The sequence below is a fragment of the Coccinella septempunctata genome, chromosome 2 (genome assembly GCF_907165205.1).
Source record: "Coccinella septempunctata chromosome 2, icCocSept1.1, whole genome shotgun sequence".
Taxonomy (NCBI): Eukaryota; Metazoa; Arthropoda; class Insecta; order Coleoptera; family Coccinellidae; genus Coccinella; species Coccinella septempunctata.
Genome location: NC_058190.1, coordinates 23,741,442 through 23,753,781, shown reverse-complemented (window position 1 = coordinate 23,753,781; position 12,340 = coordinate 23,741,442).

Here is a 12,340-nt window from a genome sequence, read left to right as displayed (position 1 = left end):
TTGTAACGTAAAAATCTTTTTGCTGTCGCCATCCCAAAAATGCAACTTTCGGTATTATTTTTTCAGTAACTTGAAAGTAACAATTCACACAAACAGTACCGAATGTTTCTATTTTTGGGACTATTTCCACTTTCAGTTCGATTTTGCATATGCATGTCGATGGATTTGACAATACCATATTGTTTTGTATTTTGTTATGATAGCGCTTGCATTGGAACTTAGATGTGTATTTCTTCACTCTTCAATTCAAGAAAGTGGAAATCAGGTAACAAGATCCGATAGTGATTTTATGAGACTCGCAGGATTTTGCGCGGCTTGTCCCACAAAATATCACTTCCGGAACTTGTTACGTAAATATCTTTTTGCTGTAGCCATCCCAAAAATGAAACTCTCGGTATTATTGATTCATTAACTTGAAAGTAACAATTCACACAAACAGTACCGAATGTTCCTATTTTCGGGGTGATTTCTACTTTCAGTTCGATTTTGCATATGCATGTCGATGGATTTGACAATACCATATTGTTTTGTATTTTATTATGATAGCGCTTTCATTGTAACTTAGGTGTGTATTTCTTCACTCTTCAATTCAAGAAAGTGGAAATCAGGTAACAAGATCCGATAGTGATTTTATGGGACTCGCAGGATTTTGCGCGGCGTGTCCCACAAAATATCACTTTCGGAACTTGTTACGTAAAAATCTTTTTGCTGAAGCCATCCCAAAAATGCAACTTTCGGTATTATTTTTTCAGTAACTTGAAAGTAACAATTCACACAAACAGTACCGAATGTTTCTATTTTTGGGACGATTTCCACTTTCAGTTCGATTTTGCATATACATGTCGATGGATTTGACAAAACCATATTGTTTTGTATTTTATTATGATAGCGCTTGCATTGTAACTTAGGTGTGTATTTCTTCACTCTTCAATTCAAGAAAGTGGAAATCAGGTAACAAGATCCGATAGTGATTTTATGGGACTCGCAGGATTTTGCGCGGCGTGTCCCACAAAATATCACTTTCGGAACTTGTTAGGTAAAAATCTTTTTGCTGTAGCCATCCCAAAAATGCAACTTTCGGTATTATTTTTTCAGTAACTTGAAAGTAACAATTCACACAAACAGTACCGAATGTTTCTATTTTTGGGACGATTTCCACTTTCAGTTCGATTTTGCATATACATGTCGATGGATTTGACAAAACCATATTGTTTTGTATTTTATTATGATAGCGCTTTCCGATAGTGATTTTATGGGACTCGCAGGATTTTGCGCGGCGTGTCCCACAAAATATCACTTTCGGAACTTGTTAGGTAAAAATCTTTTTGCTGTAGCCATCCCAAAAATGCAACTTTCGGTATTATTTTTTCAGTAACTTGAAAGTAACAATTCACACAAACAGTACCGAATGTTTCTATTTTTGGGACGATTTCCACTTTCAGTTCGATTTTGCATATACATGTCGATGGATTTGACAAAACCATATTGTTTTGTATTTTATTATGATAGCGCTTGCATTGTAACTTAGGTGTGTATTTCTTCACTCTTCAATTCAAGAAAGTGGAAATCAGGTAAAAAGATCCGATAGTGATTTTATGGGACTCGCAGGATTTTGCGCGGCGTGTCCCACAAAATATCACTTTCGGAACTTGTTAGGTAAAAATCTTTTTGCTGTAGCCATCCCAAAAATGCAACTTTCGGTATTATTTTTTCAGTAACTTGAAAGTAACAATTCACACAAACAGTACCGAATGTTTCTATTTTTGGGACGATTTCCACTTTCAGTTCGATTTTGCATATACATGTCGATGGATTTGACAAAACCATATTGTTTTGTATTTTATTATGATAGCGCTTGCGATAGTGATTTTATGGGACTCGCAGGATTTTGCGCGGCGTGTCCCACAAAATATCACTTTCGGAACTTGTTACGTAAAAATCTTTTTGCTGTAGCCATCCCAAAAATGCAACTTTCGGTATTATTTTTTCAGTAACTTGAAAGTAACAATTCACACAAACAGTACCGAATTTCTATTTTGTGGACGATTTCCACTTTCAGTTCGATTTTGCATATGCATGTCGATGGATTTGACAATACCATATTGTTTCGTATTTTATTATGATAGCGCTTGCATTGTAACTGAGGTGTGTATTTCTTCACTCTTCAATTCAAGAAAGTGGAAATCAGGTAACAAGATCCGATAGTGATTTTATGGGACTCGCAGGATTTTGCGCGGCGTGTCCCACAAAATATCACTTTCGGAACTTGTTACGTAAAAATCTTTTTGCTGTAGCCATCCCAAAAATGCAACTTTCGGTATTATTTTTTCAGTAACTTGAAAGTAACAATTCACACAAACAGTACCGAATGTTTCTATTTTGTGGACGATTTCCACTTTCAGTTCGATTTTGCATATGCATGTCGATGGATTTGACAATACCATATTGTTTCGTATTTTATTATGATAGCGCTTGCATTGTAACTTAGGTGTGTATTTCTTCACTCTTCAATTCAAGAAAAAGGAAATCAGGTAACAAGATCCGATAGTGATTTTATGGGACTCGCAGGATTTTGCGCGGCGTGTCCCACAAAATATCACTTTCGGAACTTGTTACGTAAAAATCTTTTTGCTCTAGCCATCCCAAAAATGAAACTTTCGGTATTATTGATTCATTAACTTGAAAGTAACAATTCACACAAACAGTACCGAATGTTCCTATTTTCGGGGTGATTTCCACTTTCAGTTCGATTTTGCATATGCATGTCGATGGATTTGACAATACCATATTGTTTTGTATTTTATTATGATAGCGCTTGCATTGTAACTTAGGTGTGTATTTCTTCACTCTTCAATTCAAGAAAGTGGAAATCAGGTAACAAGATCCGATAGTGATTTTATGGGACTCGCAGGATTTTGCGCGGCGTGTCCCACAAAATATCACTTTCGGAACTTGTTACGTAAAAATCTTTTTGCTGTAGCCATCCCAAAAATGCAACTTTCGGTATTATTTTTTCAGTAACTTGAAAGTAACAATTCACACAAACAGTACCGAATTTCTATTTTGTGGACGATTTCCACTTTCAGTTCGATTTTGCATATGCATGTCGATGGATTTGACAATACCATATTGTTTCGTATTTTATTATGATAGCGCTTGCATTGTAACTTAGGTGTGTATTTCTTCACTCTTCAATTCAAGAAAGTGGAAATCAGGTAACAAGATCCGATAGTGATTTTATGGGACTCGCAGGATTTTGCGCGGCGTGTCCCACAAAATATCACTTTCGGAACTTGTTACGTAAAAATCTTTTTGCTGTAGCCATCCCAAAAATGCAACTTTCGGTATTATTTTTTCAGTAACTTGAAAGTAACAATTCACACAAACAGTACCGATCGTTTCTATTTTGTGGACGATTTCCACTTTCAGTTCGATTTTGCATATGCATGTCGATGGATTTGACAATACCATATTGTTTCGTATTTTATTATGATAGCGCTTGCATTGTAAATTAGGTGTGTATTTCTTCACTCTTCAATTCAAGAAAAGGGAAATCAGGTAACAAGATCCGATAGTGATTTTATGGGACTCGCAGGATTTTGTGCGGCGTGTTCCACAAAATATCACTTTCGGAACTTGTTACGTAAAAATCTTTTTGCTGTAGCCATCCCAAAAATGCCACTTTCGATATTATTTTTTCAGTAACTTGAAAGTAACAATTCACACAAACAGTACCGAATGTTTCTATTTTTGGGACGATTTCCACTTTCAGTTCGATTTTGCATATGCATGTCGATGGATTTGACAATACCATATTGTTTCGTATTTTATTATGATAGCGCTTGCATTGTAACTTAGGTGTGTATTTCTTCACTCTTCAATTCAAGAAAGTGGAAATCAGGTAACAAGATCCGATAGTGATTTTATGGGACTCGCAGGATTTTGCGCGGCGTGTCCCACAAAATATCACTTTCGGAACTTGTAACGTAAAAATCTTTTTGCTGTCGCCATCCCAAAAATGCAACTTTCGGTATTATTTTTTCAGTAACTTGAAAGTAACAATTCACACAAACAGTACCGAATGTTTCTATTTTTGGGACGATTTCCACTTTCAGTTCGATTTTGCATATGCATGTCGATGGATTTGACAATACCATATTGTTTTGTATTTTGTTATGATAGCGCTTGCATTGGAACTTAGATGTGTATTTCTTCACTCTTCAATTCAAGAAAGTGGAAATCAGGTAACAAGATCCGATAGTGATTTTATGAGACTCGCAGGATTTTGCGCGGCTTGTCCCACAAAATATCACTTCCGGAACTTGTTACGTAAATATCTTTTTGCTGTAGCCATCCCAAAAATGAAACTCTCGGTATTATTGATTCATTAACTTGAAAGTAACAATTCACACAAACAGTACCGAATGTTCCTATTTTCGGGGTGATTTCCACTTTCAGTTCGATTTTGCATATGCATGTCGATGGATTTGACAATACCATATTGTTTTGTATTTTATTATGATAGCGCTTTCATTGTAACTTAGGTGTGTATTTCTTCACTCTTCAATTCAAGAAAGTGGAAATCAGGTAACAAGATCCGATAGTGATTTTATGGGACTCGCAGGATTTTGCGCGGCGTGTCCCACAAAATATCACTTTCGGAACTTGTTACGTAAAAATCTTTTTGCTGAAGCCATCCCAAAAATGCAACTTTCGGTATTATTTTTTCAGTAACTTGAAAGTAACAATTCACACAAACAGTACCGAATGTTTCTATTTTTGGGACGATTTCCACTTTCAGTTCGATTTTGCATATACATGTCGATGGATTTGACAAAACCATATTGTTTTGTATTTTATTATGATAGCGCTTGCATTGTAGCTTAGGTGTGTATTTCTTCACTCTTCAATTCAAGAAAGTGGAAATCAGGTAACAAGATCCGATAGTGATTTTATGAGACTCGCGAATTTTGCGCGGCGTGTCCCACAAAATATCACTTTCGGAACTTGTTACGTAAAAAATTTTTGCTGTAGCCATCCCAAAAATGCAACTTTCGGTATTATTTTTTCAGTAACTTGAAAGTAACAATTCACACAAACAGTACCGAATTTCTATTTTGTGGACGATTTCCACTTTCAGTTCGATTTTGCATATGCATGTCGATGGATTTGACAATACCATATTGTTTCGTATTTTATTATGATAGCGCTTGCATTGTAACTGAGGTGTGTATTTCTTCACTCTTCAATTCAAGAAAGTGGAAATCAGGTAACAAGATCCGATAGTGATTTTATGGGACTCGCAGGATTTTGCGCGGCGTGTCCCACAAAATATCACTTTCGGAACTTGTTACGTAAAAATCTTTTTGCTGTAGCCATCCCAAAAATGCAACTTTCGGTATTATTTTTTCAGTAACTTGAAAGTCACAATTCACACAAACAGTACCGAATGTTTCTATTTTGTGGACGATTTCCACTTTCAGTTCGATTTTGCATATGCATGTCGATGGATTTGACAATACCATATTGTTTCGTATTTTATTATGATAGCGCTTGCATTGTAACTTAGGTGTGTATTTCTTCACTCTTCAATTCAAGAAAGTGGAAATCAGGTAACAAGATCCGATAGTGATTTTATGGGACTCGCAGGATTTTGCGCGGCGTGTCCCACAAAATATCACTTTCGGAACTCGTAACGTAAAAATCTTTTTGCTGTCGCCATCCCAAAAATGCAACTTTCGGTATTATTTTTTCAGTAACTTGAAAGTAACAATTCACACAAACAGTACCGAATGTTTCTATTTTTGGGACGATTTCCACTTTCAGTTCGATTTTGCATATGCATGTCGATGGATTTGACAATACCATATTGTTTTGTATTTTATTATGATAGCGCTTGCATTGTAACTTAGGTGTGTATTTCTTCACTCTTCAATTCAAGAAAGTGGATATCAGGTAACAAGATCCGATAGTGATTTTATGGGACTCGCAGGATTTTGCGCGGCGTGTCCCACAAAATATCACTTTCGGAACTTGTTACGTAAAAATCTTTTTGCTGTAGCCATCCCAAAAATGCAACTTTCGGTATTATTTTTTCAGTAACTTGAAAGTAACAATTTACACAAACAGTACCGAATGTTCCTATTTTTGGGACGATTTCCACTTTCAGTTCGATTTTGCATATGCATGTCGATGGATTTGACAATACCATATTGTTTTGTATTTTGTTATGATAGCGCTTGCATTGGAACTTAGATGTGTATTTCTTCACTCTTCAATTCAAGAAAGTGGAAATCAGGTAACAAGATCCGATAGTGATTTTATGAGACTCGCAGGATTTTGCGCGGCTTGTCCCACAAAATATCACTTCCGGAACTTGTTACGTAAATATCTTTTTGCTGTAGCCATCCCAAAAATGAAACTCTCGGTATTATTGATTCATTAACTTGAAAGTAACAATTCACACAAACAGTACCGAATGTTCCTATTTTCGGGGTGATTTCCACTTTCAGTTTGATTTTGCATATGCATGTCGATGGATTTGACAATACCATATTGTTTTGTATTTTATTATAATAGCGCTTGCATTGTAACTTAGGTGTGTATTTCTTCACTCTTCAATTCAAGAAAGTGGAAATCAGGTAACAAGATCCGATAGTGATTTTATGAGACTCGCAGGATTTTGCGCGGCGTGTCCCACAAAATATCACTTTCGGAACTTGTTACGTGAAAATCATTTTGCTGTAGCCATCCCAAAAATGCAACTTTCGGTATTATTTTTTCAGTAACTTGAAAGTAACAATTCACACAAACAGTACCGAATTTCTATTTTGTGGACGATTTCCACTTTCAGTTCGATTTTGCATATGCATGTCGATGGATTTGACAATACCATATTGTTTCGTATTTTATTATGATAGCGCTTGCATTGTAACTGAGGTGTGTATTTCTTCACTCTTCAATTCAAGAAAGTGGAAATCAGGTAACAAGATCCGATAGTGATTTTATGGAACTCGCAGAATTTTGCGCGGCGTGTCCCACAAAATATCACTTCCGGAACTTGTTACGTAAAAATCTTTTTGCTGTAGCCATCCCAAAAATGCCACTTTCGGTATTATTTTTTCAGTAACTTGAAAGTAACAATTCACACAAACAGTACCGAATGTTTCTTTTTTTGGGACGATTTCCACTTTCAGTTCGATTTTGCATATGCATGTCGATGGATTTGACAATACCATATTGTTTCGTATTTTATTATGATAGCGCTTGCATTGTAACTTAGGTGTGTATTTCTTCACTCTTCAATTCAAGAAAGTGGAAATCAGGTAACAAGATCCGATAGTGATTTTATGGGACTCGCAGGATTTTGCGCGGCGTGTCCCACAAAATATCACTTTCGGAACTTGTAACGTAAAAATCTTTTTGCTGTAGCCATCCCAAAAATGCAACTTTCGGTATTATTTTTTCAGTAACTTGAAAGTAACAATTCACACAAACAGTACCGAATGTTTCTATTTTTGGGACGATTTCCACTTTCAGTTCGATTTCGCATATGCATGTCGATGGATTTGACAATACCATATTGTTTTGTATTTTATTATGATAGCGCTTGCATTGTAACTTAGGTGTGTATTTCTTCACTCTTCAATTCAAGAAAGTGGAAATCAGGTAACAAGATCCGATAGTGATTTTATGGGACTCGCAGGATTTTGCGCGGCGTGTCCCACAAAATATCACTTTCGGAACTTGTTACGTAAAAATCTTTTTGCTGTAGCCATCCCAAAAATGCAACTTTCGGTATTATTTTTTCAGTAACTTGAAAGTCACAATTCACACAAACAGTACCGAATGTTTCTATTTTGTGGACGATTTCCACTTTCAGTTCGATTTTGCATATGCATGTCGATGGATTTGACAATACCATATTGTTTCGTATTTTATTATGATAGCGCTTGCATTGTAACTTAGGTGTGTATTTCTTCACTCTTCAATTCAAGAAAGTAGAAATCAGGTAACAAGATCCGATAGTGATTTTATGGGACTCGCAGGATTTCGCGCGGCGTGTCCCACAAAATATCACTTTCGGAACTTGTTACGTAAAAATCTTTTTGCTGTAGCCATCCCAAAAATGCCACTTTCGGTATTATTTTTTCAGTAACTTGAAAGTAACAATTCACACAAACAGTACCGAATGTTTCTATTTTGTGGACGATTTCCACTTTCAGTTCGATTTTGCATATGCATGTCGATGGATTTGACAATACCATATTGTTTCGTATTTTATTATGATAGCGCTTGCATTGTAACTTAGGTGTGTATTTCTTCACTTTTCAATTCAAGAAAGTGGAAATCAGGTAACAAGATCCGATAGTGATTTTATGGGACTCGCAGGATTTCGCGCGGCGTGTCCCACAAAATATCACTTTCGGAACTTGTTACGTAAAAATCTTTTTGCTGTAGCCATCCCAAAAATGCCACTTTCGGTATTATTTTTTCAGTAACTTGAAAGTAACAATTCACACAAACAGTACCGAATGTTTCTATTTTTGGGACGATTTCCACTTTCAGTTCGATTTTGCATATGCATGTCGATGGATTTGACAATACCATATTGTTTCGTATTTTATTATGATAGCGCTTGCATTGTAACTTAGGTGTGTATTTCTTCACTCTTCAATTCAAGAAAGTGGAAATCAGGTAACAAGATCCGATAGTGATTTTATGGGACTCGCAGGATTTTGCGCGGCGTGTCCCACAAAATATCACTTTCGGAACTTGTAACGTAAAAATCTTTTTGCTGTAGCCATCCCAAAAATGCAACTTTCGGTATTATTTTTTCAGTAACTTGAAAGTAACAATTCACACAAACAGTACCGAATGTTCCTATTTTTGGGACGACTTCCACTTTCAGTTCGATTTCGCATATGCATGTCGATGGATTTGACAATACCATATTGTTTCGTATTTTATTATGATAGCGCTTGCATTGTAACTTAGGTGTGTATTTCTTCACTCTTCAATTCAAGAAAGTGGAAATCAGGTAACAAGATCCGATAGTGATTTTATGGGACTCGCAGGATTTTGCGCGGCGTGTCCCACAAAATATCACTTTCGGAACTTGTAACGTAAAAATCTTTTTGCTGTCGCCATCCCAAAAATGCAACTTTCGGTATTATTTTTTCAGTAACTTGAAAGTAACAATTCACACAAACAGTACCGAATGTTTCTATTTTTGGGACGATTTCCACTTTCAGTTCGATTTTGCATATGCATGTCGATGGATTTGACAATACCATATTGTTTTGTATTTTGTTATGATAGCGCTTGCATTGGAACTTAGATGTGTATTTCTTCACTCTTCAATTCAAGAAAGTGGAAATCAGGTAACAAGATCCGATAGTGATATTATGAGACTCGCAGGATTTTGCGCGGCTTGTCCCACAAAATATCACTTCCGGAACTTGTTACGTAAATATCTTTTTGCTGTAGCCATCCCAAAAATGAAACTCTCGGTATTATTGATTCATTAACTTGAAAGTAACAATTCACACAAACAGTACCGAATGTTCCTATTTTCGGGGTGATTTCCACTTTCAGTTCGATTTTGCATATGCATGTCGATGGATTTGACAATACCATATTGTTTTGTATTTTATTATGATAGCGCTTTCATTGTAACTTAGGTGTGTATTTCTTCACTCTTCAATTCAAGAAAGTGGAAATCAGGTAACAAGATCCGATAGTGATTTTATGGGACTCGCAGGATTTTGCGCGGCGTGTCCCACAAAATATCACTTTCGGAACTTGTTACGTAAAAATCTTTTTGCTGAAGCCATCCCAAAAATGCAACTTTCGGTATTATTTTTTCAGTAACTTGAAAGTAACAATTCACACAAACAGTACCGAATGTTTCTATTTTTGGGACGATTTCCACTTTCAGTTCGATTTTGCATATACATGTCGATGGATTTGACAAAACCATATTGTTTTGTATTTTATTATGATAGCGCTTGCATTGTAACTTAGGTGTGTATTTCTTCACTCTTCAATTCAAGAAAGTGGAAATCAGGTAACAAGATCCGATAGTGATTTTATGAGACTCGCAGGATTTTGCGCGGCGTGTCCCACAAAATATCACTTTCGGAACTTGTTACGTAAAAATCTTTTTGCTGTAGCCATCCCAAAAATGCAACTTTCGGTATTATTTTTTCAGTAACTTGAAAGTAACAATTCACACAAACAGTACCGAATTTCTATTTTGTGGACGATTTCCACTTTCAGTTCGATTTTGCATATGCATGTCGATGGATTTGACAATACCATATTGTTTCGTATTTTATTATGATAGCGCTTGCATTGTAACTGAGGTGTGTATTTCTTCACTCTTCAATTCAAGAAAGTGGAAATCAGGTAACAAGATCCGATAGTGATTTTATGGGACTCGCAGGATTTTGCGCGGCGTGTCCCACAAAATATCACTTTCGGAACTTGTTACGTAAAAATCTTTTTGCTGTAGCCATCCCAAAAATGCAACTTTCGGTATTATTTTTTCAGTAACTTGAAAGTAACAATTCACACAAACAGTACCGAATGTTTCTATTTTGTGGACGATTTCCACTTTCAGTTCGATTTTGCATATGCATGTCGATGGATTTGACAATACCATATTGTTTCTTATTTTATTATGATAGCGCTTGCATTGTAACTTAGGTGTGTATTTCTTCACTCTTCAATTCAAGAAAAAGGAAATCAGGTAACAAGATCCGATAGTGATTTTATGGGACTCGCAGGATTTTGCGCGGCGTGTCCCACAAAATATCACTTTCGGAACTTGTTACGTAAAAATCTTTTTGCTCTAGCCATCCCAAAAATGAAACTTTCGGTATTATTGATTCATTAACTTGAAAGTAACAATTCACACAAACAGTACCGAATGTTCCTATTTTCGGGGTGATTTCCACTTTCAGTTCGATTTTGCATATGCATGTCGATGGATTTGACAATACCATATTGTTTTGTATTTTATTATGGTAGCGCTTGCATTGTAACTTAGGTGTGTATTTCTTCACTCTTCAATTCAAGAAAGTGGAAATCAGGTAACAAGATCCGATAGTGATTTTATGGGACTCGCAGGATTTTGCGCGGCGTTTCCCACAAAATATCACTTTCGGAACTTGTTACGTAAAAATCTTTTTGCTGTAGCCATCCCAAAAATGCAACTTTCGGTATTATTTTTTCAGTAACTTGAAAGTAACAATTCACACAAACAGTACCGAATGTTTCTATTTTGTGGACGATTTCCACTTTCAGTTCGATTTTGCATATGCATGTCGATGGATTTGACAATACCATATTGTTTCGTATTTTATTATGATAGCGCTTGCATTGTAAATTAGGTGTGTATTTCTCCACTCTTCAATTCAAGAAAAGGGAAATCAGGTAACAAGATCCGATAGTGATTTTATGGGACTCGCAGGATTTTGCGCGGCGTGTTCCACAAAATATCACTTTCGGAACTTGTTACGTAAAAATCTTTTTGCTGTAGCCATCCCAAAAATGCCACTTTCGGTATTATTTTTTCAGTAACTTGAAAGTAACAATTCACACAAACAGTACCGAATGTTTCTATTTTTGGGACGATTTCCACTTTCAGTTCGATTTTGCATATGCATGTCGATGGATTTGACAATACCATATTGTTTCGTATTTTATTATGATAGCGCTTGCATTGTAACTTAGGTGTGTATTTCTTCACTCTTCAATTCAAGAAAGTGGAAATCAGGTAACAAGATCCGATAGTGATTTTATGGGACTCGCAGGATTTTGCGCGGCGTGTCCCACAAAATATCACTTTCGGAACTTGTAACGTAAAAATCTTTTTGCTGTCGCCATTCCAAAAATGCAACTTTCGGTATTATTTTTTCAGTAACTTGAAAGTAACAATTCACACAAACAGTACCGAATGTTTCTATTTTTGGGACGATTTCCACTTTCAGTTCGATTTTGCATATGCATGTCGATGGATTTGACAATACCATATTGTTTTTTATTTTGTTATGATAGCGCTTGCATTGGAACTTAGATGTGTATTTCTTCACTCTTCAATTCAAGAAAGTGGAAATCAGGTAACAAGATCCGATAGTGATTTTATGAGACTCGCAGGATTTTGCGCGGCCTGTCCCACAAAATATCACTTCCGGAACTTGTTACGTAAATATCTTTTTGCTGTAGCCATCCCAAAAATGAAACTCTCGGTATTATTGATTCATTAACTTGAAAGTAACAATTCACACAAACAGTACCGAATGTTCCTATTTTCGGGGTGATTTCCACTTTCAGT